Source organism: Halichoerus grypus, chromosome 9 (genome assembly GCF_964656455.1).
Source record: "Halichoerus grypus chromosome 9, mHalGry1.hap1.1, whole genome shotgun sequence".
NCBI classification, from domain to species: domain Eukaryota; kingdom Metazoa; phylum Chordata; class Mammalia; order Carnivora; family Phocidae; genus Halichoerus; species Halichoerus grypus.
The window spans coordinates 32,888,962-32,904,908 of record NC_135720.1 but is presented as its reverse complement, the minus strand read 5'-3'; positions in this window follow the sequence as shown (position 1 = coordinate 32,904,908).

Genomic DNA, 15,947 nt, shown 5'->3' with positions numbered 1-15,947 from the left:
CTGCCGAGAGCAGCGGTGGCACCGCTATGGGGACGGCCTACGAGGCCCCGCTTGATCAGGCCTCTGATTTTATTTCATTTCACTCTCTTCTGAGTTTGCTATGCTCCAGATAACAAATTGGTGTCTGTTTCTTTTAATCGTTGCTATCCCAGGCACAAAGGGAAATAATATGAAGAAATCTCTGAACGTGTGCCTTCACTCAAGATTGCAATGCAGTTCTACTGGGTATTTACCCCAAAGATACAAAAGTAGGGACCCGAAAGGGTACGTGCACCCCGATGTTTATAGCAGCAATGTCCACAATAGCCAAACTGTGGAAAGAGCCAAGATGTCCATCAACAGATGAATGGATAAAGAAGATGTGGTATATATATACAATGGAATATTATGCAGCCATCAAAAGGAATGAGATCTTACCATTTGCAACGACGTGGATGGAACTGGAGGGTATTATGCTGAGCGAAATAAGTCAAACAGAGAAAGACATGTATCATATGACCTCACTGATATGAGGAATTCTTAATCTCAGGAAACAAACTGAGGGTTGCTGGAGTGGGGGGTGGGGTGGGAGGGATGGGGTGACTGGGTGATGGACACTGGGGAGGGTATGTGCTCTGGTAAGCGCTGTGAATTGTGCAAGACTGTTGAATCTCAGATCTGTACCTCTGAAACAAATAATGCAATATATGTTAAGAAAGAAAAAAAGAAGAAGAAGAATGTAGCAGGAGGGGAAGAATGAAGGGGGGGAAATCGGAGGGGGAGAAGAACTATGAGAGACGATGGACTCTGAAAAACAAACTGAGGGTTCTAGAGGGGAGGGGGGTGGGAGGATGGGTTAGCCTGGTGATGGGTATTGAGGAGGGCACGTTCTGCATGGAGCACTGGGTGTTATGCACAAACAATGAATCATGGAACACTATATCTAAAACTAATGATGTAATGTATGGGGATTAACATAACAATAAAAAAATAAAAAATAAATAAAAAAAATAAAAGTCAAAAAAAAAAAAAAAAGGATTGCAATGCAGTTAATAAGTTGGGCTCTGATATGAGGTTGCCTGGGTTGAAATCCAGGCCTTGCCATTTACTAGCTTTGTGACCTCAGGCTAAATTAAACTGATTCAAATGCTAACCTCTCTGTGCCTAGGTTTCCTCATCTGTAAACTATTAGTGATGACTTCATGGATTTGTTGTAAAGATTTTATGAAATAGTCCACGCAAAGCCCTAATCTCACTTAAGTGGTAATAGAAAGGACTTTGCAAATGGTCACTTATAAATACATTATTCTTTTTTTGGAGGAGTCCAATAAATGTTGGTAACTTGAATTTTATTTCTGATATTTTCTAACACTTAGTCTGCAACATCTCCTATTTAGACAATTCTATTTTGTTCTGGAATATGTCTAACAATTCAATAGACAACTTTCATCTTACCATTGAGACAAAAAATGTATTAAGGGTTAGATTACTCCTATATTTCTACCTCCTAATTGCAGAGAAGAAATGTGGACACATTGTAGCATCTATACTTGTTACCTGCAATATTAACAAGGCACTGATTCCTACATTTTCAAATCATCTGTTACTTTGACAGACATTACAAGGGTTCTGGCTTTAGCCATGGCACTTCACAGAGGGTGTTATTTTTTAACAGCTAAAACACTCAACGTAATAGTCAGTGTTGAAACTGATGAATATGGGGAGAAAACAGACTGTTTGGTCCAGGAAAGACTTTAGTTGGGCAATAACAGAAGGGTTGGATTGGGCTTGGCAGAGAGGACGGAAAGGACAAGCCCCAGAAAGGGGTCAGTCTGAACAGGGTAACATGGGTGAGAGCTGTGGGAATGCTCCCAGGGTCGGGGAGAGGATGAAGACCCTGAGCTAATTAAAGAGCTCTTGTGAACAGATTATGACAGATAAGGCTGGAGAAGCAAGATAGGACCAGGCAAAAGAAGATTTTGAATTCCAGGCTAAGAACTTGGGAATTAATTCTGTAGGCAATAGATTCAGTAAGGAAACTATTACAAATTCTTGAGCAGGGAACTTGGCCTAATAGAGAAACAAGCTTGGTCTTCCTAGATGTCTTTCAGAGTCAGCCAAGGGAGAGTAACAAAGCACTCTTACCAGTGAACTAGGCCTTGTCTCTATATTGTCCCATTTCATTTTAACAACTAGCAGGGTGGTTACTGTTTCTGCATCTTCTGAAGAAGTCTCACTCAGGAAGGTTGAGAAAATGTCCAACATCATAGGATGAATAAATAGCAGAGCCAAGACTCAGTTGTTTGTGTCTTCATAGCCCACATTTCTTATACTATCCTATTCTGGTTAAATGTTTTTTTTTTTTTTTTTAAGTGAATAGTAAATGAGAGACACAAAAGAAATTATGAGAAACAGGCAAAGTCATAAAAGGAATAACCTCCACATCACTTAAAGGATCTAAATACCATGAACAGAAGCCAGCATGGAAACAATCAGAAAGCACCATTTCTCGGGAAATGGTTATTGAAATTATAGAAATATTATGAGAGTGTTGGATAGAAATGTTAGTTGCAAACAACAAAATCCATCCTTGCTAGTTGAAGCAGAACATAACTTTATTAAATGATATTAAGTCTTTCACAGAAATCCCAGATGGGTTGGAAGGACAGATACCCAACCATACTTGCAGGACGAAGCACACCACAGCCCCCTTACTATGCACAGACAACACTTGGGACTGGACGCTGGATGAAGAGACACCTTCACCACCATGCTAGTCAGATGTGTTACCCTGTGCAGGAATGCCTTTTCATACTAATTACTTCCAAATCCAAGTCTAGTTGGGTATGGTCTGATTCATGGAACCTAGGTCACGTGCCTTCCAAGCTGTGAGAGAATCTAGGTTTGGGTCTTTTATATGGCTCCCCCTCCCCATGTTCTTTAGTAGGTAAAGCTCATAATGGGGGATGTCCCCAAAATATAGGTTCTAAGGCAGTTACAAATAACAAATGCCCACTCCTATTAGGCAAAGGAGTTTTAGAAAGTTAAGAATCCAGCAGTGGGCGCCTGGGTGGCTCAGTTGGTTAAGTGACTGCCTTTGGCTCAGGTCATGATCCTGGAGTCCCGGGATCGAGTCCCGCATCGGGCTCCCTGCTTGGCAGGGAGTCTGCTTCTCCCTCTGACCCTCCTCCCTCTCATGCTCTCTGTCTCTCATTCTCTCTCAAATAAATAAATAAAATCTTTAAAAAAAAAAAGAATCCAGCAGTAACTGTCTAGCACTCTACAGGGGAGAGGTGTGCTGTGCTGACTGACGTGGGTATTTAGTTCTGCTTGACAGGTTCAATATTTTATTATAGAAAGGGAAGGGTGACTCACCATATTTAATGAAAATATCCATGAAGGCTATTCAGCTCCCTTGAGTTTGATTCATATACAGCCGGAAATCTTTATGGCCATTAAATTTCCCTAAAAAATACATCTACTGAAAAGAGAATGGGTTTACTAACTACCAAAAAGAATATTCTGGTCTCTTCCACAGTTACATTTTATTGTGTGTTGATAAGATCATTCATTCAACAATGTCCAGGCATTACACTAAGCACTGGATATCCAATGACAATCAAATCCCATCTTTGCCCTTGAGGAGCTCACAACCTGGTGAAGTAAATAAACATGTGAATAAGCAGTTATGGAATGATGTGACAAATGCAAACCTGGTAAAAAAAAAAATTATAGGAGTGTTGGGGAGGGGCACTGACTCCCAGACTCTCCGGGTAGGGAAAATGTCATCAGGGACCCAGCCTGAGTGAAGGCTTTACAATTAAGAGTCAACCAGATGGAGAGGTGGGAAAAAGACATGCGAGGTTGAGGAAAGGAACAAAGAGAAGGAACATGAATTGATTCCATTCATTCAATAAATATTGACTGAGTGCCTACTATGTGTGCCAAGCACTGAGATAGAGCAGAACATCGGAGACAATCTGGGGGAGAGGCATGAGAGGACAGAGCATATCACAGCAATGAGGCTGAAGGGACAGATGGAATTGACCAAACATGGATGTGTTCGCCATGTTAGGAAGTTTAGAATTTACTCTTGGTGCTTTGTCTTTTTAAATTGATTTCTCTGGAAACCATGTAAAGGATGGGTCCAGCTTCTGAACTATCTCCAGTTTGAGTCTAAACAGGTGACTAATCACCCTACACTGTGCATTTAAGTCTTTGCTTACATGTTAGCAGATCGCTTATTTAATCCATATGACTTAGGATGGGTGCCACTCTCTGCATTTTCTTTATAACTGCTGGCACTCAGGTTTGGTCTCTTTGAGAGTATAAGCATGGAAAAGGTAAGAACCCTCTGGAAATGCTGTTAATAAGAGAAGATAACAAAAATGGGCATTTGAACAAGGTTTCTTGGAGAAGAACAAAAGGTCTTCTGGGACCTCCCTGTGAGACACCTGAGCAGTGGCTATTTGACTTCAGAAAACAGGAGTATAAACAATAACCAAGCATTGGCATTTGTATATGTATAACGGGAGAGTAATAGGGCAGAAACAAATTATATGTACACTCATGTATCCTTAGGAGAGAGAAAGAGAGACAGAGAAGCAGAGACAGAGGGAGAAGCACACAGAAACAATAGTGAATCTTAAAAAAAAAAAAAAAAGAATTAACCCCCACATTTGTGTATTTTAACCACCATATTTAGATGCAGCCTACGTCGTGAGACACATCACCTGCCAGCCCCACTCAGCAGGGGGTGAGCTCCTGTACTCAACCCCTAACATTTTACATCTCTTTTCTGTTGCACCAGACCCAGAGAAGGTTCTTCTTGTAGGTCTAGCCTTCCACGTTAAAACTTTATGGTTTGGAAAGAGCAAGAGACAAAGAAGAAAGGGAAAATATGATAACAGGAACATTAAATAAAGGACAGACCCATTGTGCAATTATGACAAGAAAAATGATTTCCATAGTCTATAAGGTCAAGACAGTAGATCCTCATATGTGAAATACTCTATGCTTGAATGGCCCACAAATAGTTGATTAAAACTAAGGGACAAATCTTCCAAATAAAAGAATGCTTTTAGTGCTCAGTCCATGGTTATTGGGTGCTGACAGAGAAAAGGGGAAAGAGAATTAAGAAGCAAGCAGGCAAGCATGCAGAATGCTACTTGTGATCACAGAGGGCCTGGCCCACAGGATTTCTGGTTCTTATGCTCCTGGGAGTGCACAAGGGTCTCACCTGGGAGTGCACAAGGGTCTCACTGGAATGGAGTCCCCACAAAACTATTCACAACAGTTATTCCTGGGAAAAGGAACGGGGTTGATAGGGGCTGGAATAAAGGGGACATGACTTTTCAGATTCTATGCTCATTCAACACACATTGAGGGCTATTTCTGCTCCAGGCACTGGACTAAAATCCAAATTATGGAAATGATTCAAATCTGTGTAGAAAAGCAATTATTAAAACAAAAACACTTTCCACAATAAGGTGGAGAAAATACTATAAAAGATGACCAAGTTTCTCCTAAACTTGAAGTTCTATATAATAATGTCAAGATTGATTTTAGATCTCTTAAGCAGATTATTTTTTATTCCCGCAACATAGAACATCAAAATTCTTAGCACTTAATTATAGATGCCATATTAGAATTAAAGTTTTCTCTCCCTTTTCCTCCCCTCCTGAAAGCATGGCTTTTAAAAGTTTGGGGCCTGTTGATGATCAGCAATGGACCTTCGTTGCATCATCTACAAAAGAGGTCAATAACACTGGAGGGCTGTGGTCAGGATTAAATGAGATAAGTCATCAAACTTGTGTGACAGATCTAGGACACAGCAGGGAGTCGAGAAATGGTGGTGGTCACCAGTTTACACCAATCAAGTATCTGTTCTGGAGGAGAACCCCTCCCTCCAGTGGTATAGGTGGGGAACAGCTAGATGGAATCACATCAGCTATTTTGAAGGAATCCTTTGAAGTTTTAGGAGAGGATATTATTGATGGGGGATTCAGAAAGAGAAATGTAGAAAGAATTTTATATTGGAAAACATCTAAATCATTCAGTTGCTCAGAAAGCCTAAAATACCACTTGTTTCTCTCTTTATGTTACTGAGTCTCCAGCAAGACTTAGGTGTCAGCCTAGAACAACTTTCCAAGAGAAAGATAAATCAAATTTACCTTTCCCATCTCTAAGAGACTAGAGTTAAATGCTGTCTATATTCACAAGATTTGTTTTAGCATTAACATCAATTCTGTTCTCTGCAATGGCACTGCATTTTTAAAAATACTTTGGTCATAGATGATTATTGAGGTTTCCTTATTATTATTTCAAGATGAAGCATCCTGAGAAGAAAATCTTCACTGAGCATCAGACGCTCAAAGTAAATTTGAATCATGACTATTATTATGCTTTTCAGAAAGGTCATAAGAAGAAAGCCTTATAAATTGCTCTTGAGATGATCAAACTCAGCTTTAAAGTAACACTAAGCACCAGAATCTTTTTTATGTATTTATGCCAGGGTAAGAAATTGGTGTGAGGTCGAGATTTGGTTTCAAAATCTGAGTCATTAGAGAACATGTTTGTAAAAAAGAAATTCTAATGTAATAATGCACTTTACCAAAACGCCTGGATCAAGTTTAAGTTTCTTTTTTAATGTTAAATGCAGACCACATACCCAGCACTGTGCTAGGGTCGCTAGAACACAACGGAAGCACGCCATGGATTTCCTGCCTTCCGAAAGATTGCAATCTACTCAGGAAAACAAGTTATTCATATTGACATGAAATAAAGAATTATACAACTAAAAATTAAGTGCCAGCATGTGAAGTGTGCAGTTAACCTTCCAGAGAGCCAGGAAAGGGACAAGATCAGAGTCATAGTTACTCTTAATGGTTAAGCTACAGATGTTTGTATTAAATAATTTTATTTTTATATTCATATAGGACTAACTACTTTAAAATCAAATCATTAAAACCACCAATGGATGAATTATTGCAGTTTTTCTGGCAAGCAATTTGGGAATCGTTTTCTGAACTTCCATAAGGGTATAGAGTTACTCCATTTTTTCAAGATGCTTAAGTACCACCCCCGGGAGACAGTATGGCTTGACTGTCTTTGTTTATTTATGTCAGAGACACATAGTGTTCAATTTCTTTATATATGATTTGAGATGCTTCTATTTAATATAAAGCAATATTGTTAATAGTTTAAAATATTTTTTTTAAAGATTTTATTTATTTATTTGTCAGAGAGGGAGTGCACAAGCAGGGGGAGCAGCAGAGGCAGAGGGAGAAGCAGGCTCCCCACTGAGCAGGGAGCCTGACATGGGATTTGATCCCAATACCCTGGGATCACAACCTGAGCTGAAGGCAGACACTTAACCGACTGAGCCACCCAGGCGACCCAATAGTTTAAAAGATTTAACAAGACAGCAAAATATGTAGTCTGATAGCAAGCATCGGATGAAGGCCTATTTTCAGGTCCTGTTTCTCAGCTAATGCAGGGAACATGCCTTCTTGTACTAACTTGTAATTATTGTGTTGTAGAAAGACCATAGACTTTTAAGTTTTGAAAAAAACTTGTGTTTGAATCTTTCTGACCACCTGACCTTGAGCAAATTACTTAACTTCTCTGATCCTCCATTTATCTATGAGACTAATTACTCCAACCAGGCTAGGCTTCTCCGAATGTTAGACAGAAGACACCTAGTGTTCAATTTCTTGGTCAAATTTATCTAACAGCTTGAAGCTTCAACTTTCACTTCCATAAAATATATATAATAATAATACCTGGCCTATATATTTGACACTATCTCCTACAGGCTGGAAAACTAAACAAATTAAAATATATGGAAGTATTTTATAAAACATGAGGTGGATATCCAAGGTGATAATACTACAAGCATGTTTTATGCAGTTCCTTTTGTTTCTAACACATTCCCTGGAAAATAATTTATAAATATTACTATTGCTATAGTGTTATAAGTTTAATCATAGGATGATGAGAGTTTTAAAAACACATTATCTGCACATTCATTCATTCGAAATTCTTTCACCCATTCAAGGGTGTTCAGTATCTACAGAGGGCCAGACACTCCACCAAGCAATGAAGGTACAAAGACAAATCAACACAGATTTTGGTCCAAGGAGCTCATGGTTTATAAAAGGGAACACACTGCCTTCTGGAATGGCGAAGTGGGGAACATGGTGAATTCATTCTCCCTCTAAAACAATAAAAAATACTGGCATGAGGACATAGATGTCAAAAGAATATAATTGAGAGTCCCCAAAAGTACCCAGACATTTGTGGTTAGTTGATTTCAACACAAATGTGAACACAATTCACTGTGAAAAGTATAGTCTTTTCAAGAAATGGCACTGGAACAGCAAGATAGTCACATGCAGAAGAATGAATTTAGATTCCTATTGCACACCATAGCAAAAATTAACTCAAAATGGATCATAGACCTCAGTGCATGAGCAAAAACTATCAAATTCCTAGGATGAAACATAGGAGTAAGTCTTTGTGACCTTGGGTTAAGTAATGGTTTCTTAGGTATGACACCAAAACACAAGTGGCAAAAGAAAAAAATAGACAACTTGAACTTCACCACAATTTAAACTTTTGTGCATCAAAAGGCACCTCAACAAAGTGAAAAGACAACCCACAGAATGGGAACAAATATTTGTAAATCATATATCTGACAAGGGACTTCCATCTAGAATATATAAAGAAATCTTAAAACTCAACAATAAAAAGATAAGAACCCATTTTTTAGCCAACATATAGTACATCATTAGTTTCAGATGTAGAATTCGATAATTCATCAGTTGTGTATAACACCCAGTGCTCATCGCATCATCTGCCCTCCTTAATGCCCATCATCCAATTACCTACCCTGTCCCCCCGACCACCTCCCCCCCAGCAACCCTCAGTTTGTCTCCTATATTTAAGAGTCTCTCATGGTTTTTCTCCCTCTCTGAAGATTTCCCATTCAGTTTTCACTCCCTTCCCCTATGATCCTCTGTGTTGTTTCTTATGTTCTACATATGAATGAAACCATATGACAATTGTCTTTGATTGACTTATTTCGCTGAGCATAATACCCTCCAATTCCATCCACGTCAATGTAAATGGTAAGTATTCATCCTTTCTGATGGCTGAGTAATATTCTATTGTGTATATATGTACCACATCTTCTTTATCCATTCATCTGTTGATGGACATCTTGGCTCTCTCCACAGTTTGGCTAAGAACCCATTTCTTAAAAAGGAGTAAAGGATTTCAACAGACATTTATTCTAAGAAGATACACAAATGGCCAATAAACACATGAAAAAATGCTCAATATCATTAGTCATTTGGGAAATGCAAATAAAAACCCCAGTAAGATACCACTTCACACTCAGTAGGATGACTAAAATAAAAAACATAATAACAATTATTGGCAAGGATGAGGAGAAATTGGAACCTTCAAACATTGCTGGTAGGAATGTAAAGTGGTGCAGCCACTTTGGAAAACAGTTCGGCAGTTCCTCAAAATGCTAAACATATAGTTACCATATGACTCAGCAATTTCACTTCTAGGTATATATCTAAGAGGAATCAAAACATATGTCCACACAAAAAATTTGCACATGAATGTTTATAGCTGCATAATTCATAACAGCCCAAAACTGGAAAGAACCTAAAGGACCATCAACTGATGAATGGATAAACAAAATGCAGTATAACCTGTGCAGTGGATTATTATTTGGCAATTAAAAAATGAGTGCGGAGGGCACCTGGATGGTTCAGTCTGTTAATCAACAGACTCTTTATTTTGGCTCAGGTGATGATCTCAGGGTCCTGGGATGGAACCCCACCTCTGTCAGGCTCCTCACTCAGCAGGGAGTCTGCTTGAGATTCTCTCCCTCTCCCTCTCCCCTCCCCTTCCTCTCGTGCACACACTCTCTCAAATAAATAAATAAATCTTTAAAAAAAAATGAGTGCTAATACATGCTACAGCATGGATGAACCTTGAAGCCATTATGCTAAGTGAAAAAAGCCAGTCAAGAAACACATATTGTATGATCGCCCTGATGTGAAATGTCTGTCATAGGCATATCCACACAGACAGGAAGTAAATTACTGGTTGCCAGAGGCTGGGGTGGGGAATTGGGGATTGAGAGTGACTACTGATGGGTATGAGGTTTCTTCTGGGGGTGGTAAAAATATTTTACACTTAGATGTGATGACGTAAGCAGAGAGAGTTGGGGATCCCTGGGAAAAGAAAGGCAAGACAGTGCTTTCTTTCCTGACACAAGAAGTCAATGTCTGCCCCGACCGCCTTGTGATCTATACCTGACTAGCACTACCTGCCCAAAGCACGTTTCTTGCAGAACTTCCTGGGATACACTGAAATTGCAGAATAGACCTTGGCAGTTAATTATCTTAAGGGAATAAAAGAATGTAAGAATAAATGGCCACTGTCGGGCCAGGAGACAACCCAGTCATATCAGGGACAATAAATCAGTGGTAAACCCCCCCGTGCTGATTCAACAGTAAAGATTAACCTGACAGCACATTTCTTGAGTTGTCTTTGCAGGATCTAAACCCCTCTGAGAACTCAAGATACCAGACCAGTTGGAGCCAGAGAACTGATGATCCTGATCCTTGCCGGCCCTTGTGATGTCAATCAACTAAAACCTGGGCTCTGTCACCCAAAGATGACATCGGCCCCAATCCCATGCTGAATTCCCCATTGTGTACCCCGCTTCATGAATATGTGTGCACCCTTAGCTTAAAACCTCCACAGTTTGGTTTTTCGAGGAGACACTTCTTTGGAAAATATCTCCAGTATTCTCCTTTACTTGTTGCAGGTAAAACCCTTCCTTTTCCTATTGTTTGGCTTGGTTATGCCTTGGCTCGACACCCAAGAGGTGAACCCAGTTTTGGGTAACAGTGATGGTTGCATAACTCTGTGAATATACTGAAAAGCACTGAACTGTACACTTTAAATGGTGAATTTTATGGTATGTGAAATGTATTTCAGTAAAGCTGTAAAATATACATACACAATAAATAAAGGAAACAAAGTTGTAAACATGATTAGCACAAAACAGTGTAACAATGCATGTGATAGGTATTGTGTTTACCAAATATTTCCTATTCTTTGTCTTCCAAGTGCATGGTAGAATTGAGCATCCTGGATCCTTTGCATTTCGGTGTGGTCATGTGATTAGTTCTGGCTAATGGGTTTCGAACAGAATTGTAAAATGCTGGGGATATTTAATTGTCAGTAGAAGACTCTCGGGGGCTCTCTTTCCCTTCGTGGTGATAACTAGCAACATTTCAGATGGTAGTTGTTCAGCAGGCCCGCCTCACCCAGTGAGAATGTGTGCAGCCTACAGCTAATCCATGATGACATGTAGCATGAGAAAGAAACCTTTGTTGTTTTAAGCCACTACGGTTTTGGTGTTCCTTGTTACCACAGATTCATTCTGCTTTTCCTGATAGAAAAGTTGGTACTTAGAAGCAGGATCTTGCCATAATAAGAAACACAAGATACATTGCATTGGCTTAGGAGCCAGAGGGGCAAGAAATAAGGAAGATGTTACTAGATATGCAGTGGCAAAACAGTAAGTAAAATCCTTACCTATGACAACTGGGAAGGCATATCATGTACCCAACAAACATGTATCCCTAGGGGAAAATGCTGTAAAACAGATACTGTGTTGGTTGTTCTTGGCAACATTTGGCAAAGTATTACAAGAAAGAGAAGTGCTCAGAATGGACGTGGTCAGTTTAGATGCAGAAATGAAAAAAGATAAATTCGACATTTGTAAGACTGGAATAGATAACTAGTTCTCAACCTCAGGCTGTAAAAAATAAATTTGGAAATGCTTTGAACTATAAAGGTCAGTTAAGACCCAACTTTGTGTCAAGGATAAAATCAAAGTTAAAAATCTTTGAATTGAGGGGCACCTGGGTGCCTCAGTCAGTTAAGCATCTGAATCTTGATTTCAGCTCAGGTCATCATTTCAGGATCATGGGATCAAACCCCACTTCAGGTTCTGTGCTGAGAATGGAGCCTGCTAAGATTCTCTCTCTCCCTCTCCCTCTGCCCCCACTCTAAAAAAAAAAAAAAAAAAAAAAAAAAATCATTATGGAGTCGAGGGGGGTGGGAGGGATGGGGATGGATGTTGGGGAGGGTATGTGCTATGGTGAGCGCTGTGAATTGTGTAAGACTGATGAATCACAGACCTGTACCTCTGAAACAAATAATACATTATATGTTAATAAAAAAATAAAATAAACAAATAAATAAAAATAAAATACCAAAAAAAAATCATTGAATTGATTAAAATAACACCCAGTAAACCCTTTCAATTGTTCTAAATGGCTTAAGAAAAGGTCTCTGTTAAGAGTGTGACAGGTTCGGGGTGCCTGGGTGGCTCAGTCGTTAAGCGTCTGCCTTCGGCTCAGGTCATGATCCCAGGGTCCTGGGATCGAGCCCCGCATCGGGCTCCCTGCTCCGTGGGAAGCCTGCTTCTCCCTCTTCCACTTCCCCTGCTTGTGTTCCCTCTCTCGCTGTGTGTCTCTCTCTGTCAAATAAATAAATAAAATCTTTAAAAAAAAAAAAAAAAAAAAAAGAGTGTGACAGGTTCAAGTCACCTATATTTAAGGAGAGGTAGAGAGAGAGTGAGTGCTGAGAAAGAAAGATACGAAAGCAAGGAAGCGGGGAGGGGGGTGGGGGGAGAAGCAAATCTACTATATATATATGTCTAGAAAAGAACTATGTGTTTCCATGAAGATAATTGGAATAAAATAAAAATAAAATTATAATGTTTTTGAGAGAACACTGCCAAAGAAACCTCTAGTTTGTGACCATTGGAAACTTAAAACAACCTTCAGTCTGTAACCTTCACAGGTAAGTAAACTAGGAAAGCTACTTTACCCCAAGGAAGTGTATTTCTCCTGAGCACTTCCGATGTGGCCAAAGAGAACTCAAAAAGGAAAACTTTCCAAGACTGTAGAGAAACAATGGAAAAGGGAGCCCACACCCAAGTACTGAATCTGCCCCGAGGTTTCTCAGGATTGCAATGGAATAGTGACCATTAGGAGTCTCCCACTCCCCTCCTTTCCCAAAGGAAGAGTGTGTTGCCCTTATTCTGTTCCACTCCTGTGTGTTGGCTGAGTGGAGGGCAGATAACTTGTCTTTTTAGTTCTTAGGACTCTAGATCATAAGGAGGCACATCTGGACCCAACGTAGATACTACAAATTACCCAGAGATGTTTAGATTACAAACAGATATTACCACTAACTACAGAAAAGCTATAAATTGGCTGACTTTTAAATTCTTCTTCCAAGCATCCTTGGAAAGAGACAAATAGCCTTTTTGTATGGATCCCAAAGAAGTATCAATTTCATTTTCACATTCAAAGTCAACTTAAATTCAATCTCGAGCCTAGAGAAATTAGACTATTAATCTGCTTCAACTCCCCCACTCCTCTCAACTTAAAAAAACCCTGTGTTCTCACTTTCAACTTTATACTGATAGGGCTTGTAATCAAAATTCTCTAGTTTGTTCCTGTTGTTTTTAAGGTAATAAATAGACCAAAAGCAAGAGAGTACTTTCATCTGATTAATTTTTCATCCCCAACAAGTTGCTGAGGCAAGACTGATGAGACAACTGTTAGAATAGTAAGAAGAAAAAACTTTTTTTTTCCTGCTGGTAGAATAAGCTAGTACTCAGCTGGGAGCAGTTTCTTAACTGCCAAAAGAATAAGGGAAGATCCTTCAGAGACTTAGTGTCTCTGCACAGTACCATAGACATGACAGCAAGAGGGAAAAGGTACAAATGAAAACACATGTACAGACAACACATCTTTAGGTGAGTTCTAGATCCTGAAGCTTAGTTTACAGCTGCTAGTGTTCAAACCCTTTGTTTAAAACAATCCAGGTCAACTTCTCCTAGTGTTAATAAATTTGATTTTAAAGGAATTGAAATTAAATAGCAAAGTGCTAATTATTTTGGAGCTTTAAGCAGGTTTTCTTTTTCCCCACCACAAACTGGACTCTCTAGGAATATTAAGCTATTTAAGTTGGAAAAAATGGGGTGAGTGATAGGGGAGCCCTGAGGATTATAAAAAGAACTCGCTATTTGGGGTCTTCAGTACTTTGGACTTTTTGCAGATAATCTGGATTAACCAAAAAGAGAAATTGTCAAGCAACAATAGAATCAATAAAAAAATATTTGTTATTTTGCCATGTTAAGATTATAGTCACATAAGAACACATGAACTCCAACATTTTGTCTGCATGACACCTCATATCTGACTATTTAAACGTGGCTGGGTAATTAACTGCATATTTCACTCTTTATCCAAAGATGTGGTATCTTTCCATGCCTGAGGTTTATTTTGTTCAATAGTGTGTTATGATTACTGCCCCCCCTCCCCGGGAAATGTTACAGGAAGCCCACCACGCAACGGCACTGCTATTATCTGCCTGAGACCATGCCTCACTCGCGCTCCGCTTCCACAGTATTCATTTTCTAGGCTTGGCTCTGCCGGATCTGAGATTGGGACTTCATCATACCCACAAAAGAAACACCTCTTGGTCTGAGTCACAGAGTCATAAATGTCATCACACAAAAACGTCACCTGTAAGGATGCTCCTCCAAAATGTGCCAAGACCTCTAACATTCCTGTGAAATGGATTTCGGCTGCCAGGAGGAAGTGACTCAGAATGCAAATAAGTTAATGTCCTTCCTACAAATTCACAACAGTTTTGAGAATTTCACCACCAGAGGCTCAGTGACAAGGTGGAAAAATGAACATGGTTTTTCTAGTCCTTAAAAGCAGTGAGACGCTAATTATTCATCTGTGGAAAGCCAGGAGTTGTCTTTCAAATAGCAGTGCCTCAGTTCTGAACTTGAGACAGGTCCTGGCACCCTGGATGGTTCGTTATTCCTGACCCCTGTCATGGCGCTGGCTCACCGGACCTCAGGTGAAATTTCAGAACACAGGCAGCAACACTAACTTCTGAAGAGGAAGTGCCACCAGAATGCCATCTCACATCAGTGACAGTGGCTTCTACAGAAAATTAAGCTTCATTCCATGTCAGCAAGCACAGTGACCACTGACCGACCTCTGAGTTAGTTCAACTCGCCCAATAATAACCAGAGCGCTTCACTCTAAAATTGAGTCTGGTGACTGCAGAACCTGCTAAGAAGCAGGATACAAGCCGGGCCCCTTGTAACTGTCCTCGCAGCTAATGGGCTTCAAAGCGCATGGCACTTCCGAAACTCTGTTGTGAACACGGACATAATTTTAAAGTCTAAAATTGAAAATACCAATTTGGCCAGATTAATTAGAACAACTGATCATCATTATGAAGCACTATCAGAAATTTAGCATTACATCTCTTTTTTTTTTACATAGGTTCAAAGACCTCATGCTAATTTCCAAATTTGATTTAAAAATACGTCCCAAATTAAATCACAGATCAAACTGTTGTAAAATTTTCATTTAATTTTATTTTTATTTATTTTTAAAAGATTTTATTTATTTATTTGAGAGAGAGAATGAGAGAGAGAGCGCACAAGTGGGGGGGGAGGGGCAGAGAGAGAGGGAGAAGCAGACTCCCTGACACAGGGCTCCATCCCAGGACCTTGGGATCATAACCCGAGTCGAAGGCAGATGCTTAATCACTTAACTGACTGAGCCATCCAGGTGCCCATCATTTAATCTGAAAAGAGAGATGAATCTTTATCTGATTTCTGAATTGAAGGACTCTCTAAACTTGAAAGCATTGGAAGATATCACAAAGGAAAATATCAGTAGATTTGCTTTTACAGAAATGTTAAAATATTTGTATTTAAAATGTATATGAATCATGGATCACTACATCAAAAACTAATGATGTATGGTGACTAACAGAACACAATAAAATTAAATTAAATTAAAAAAAATAAAATGTATCATAAA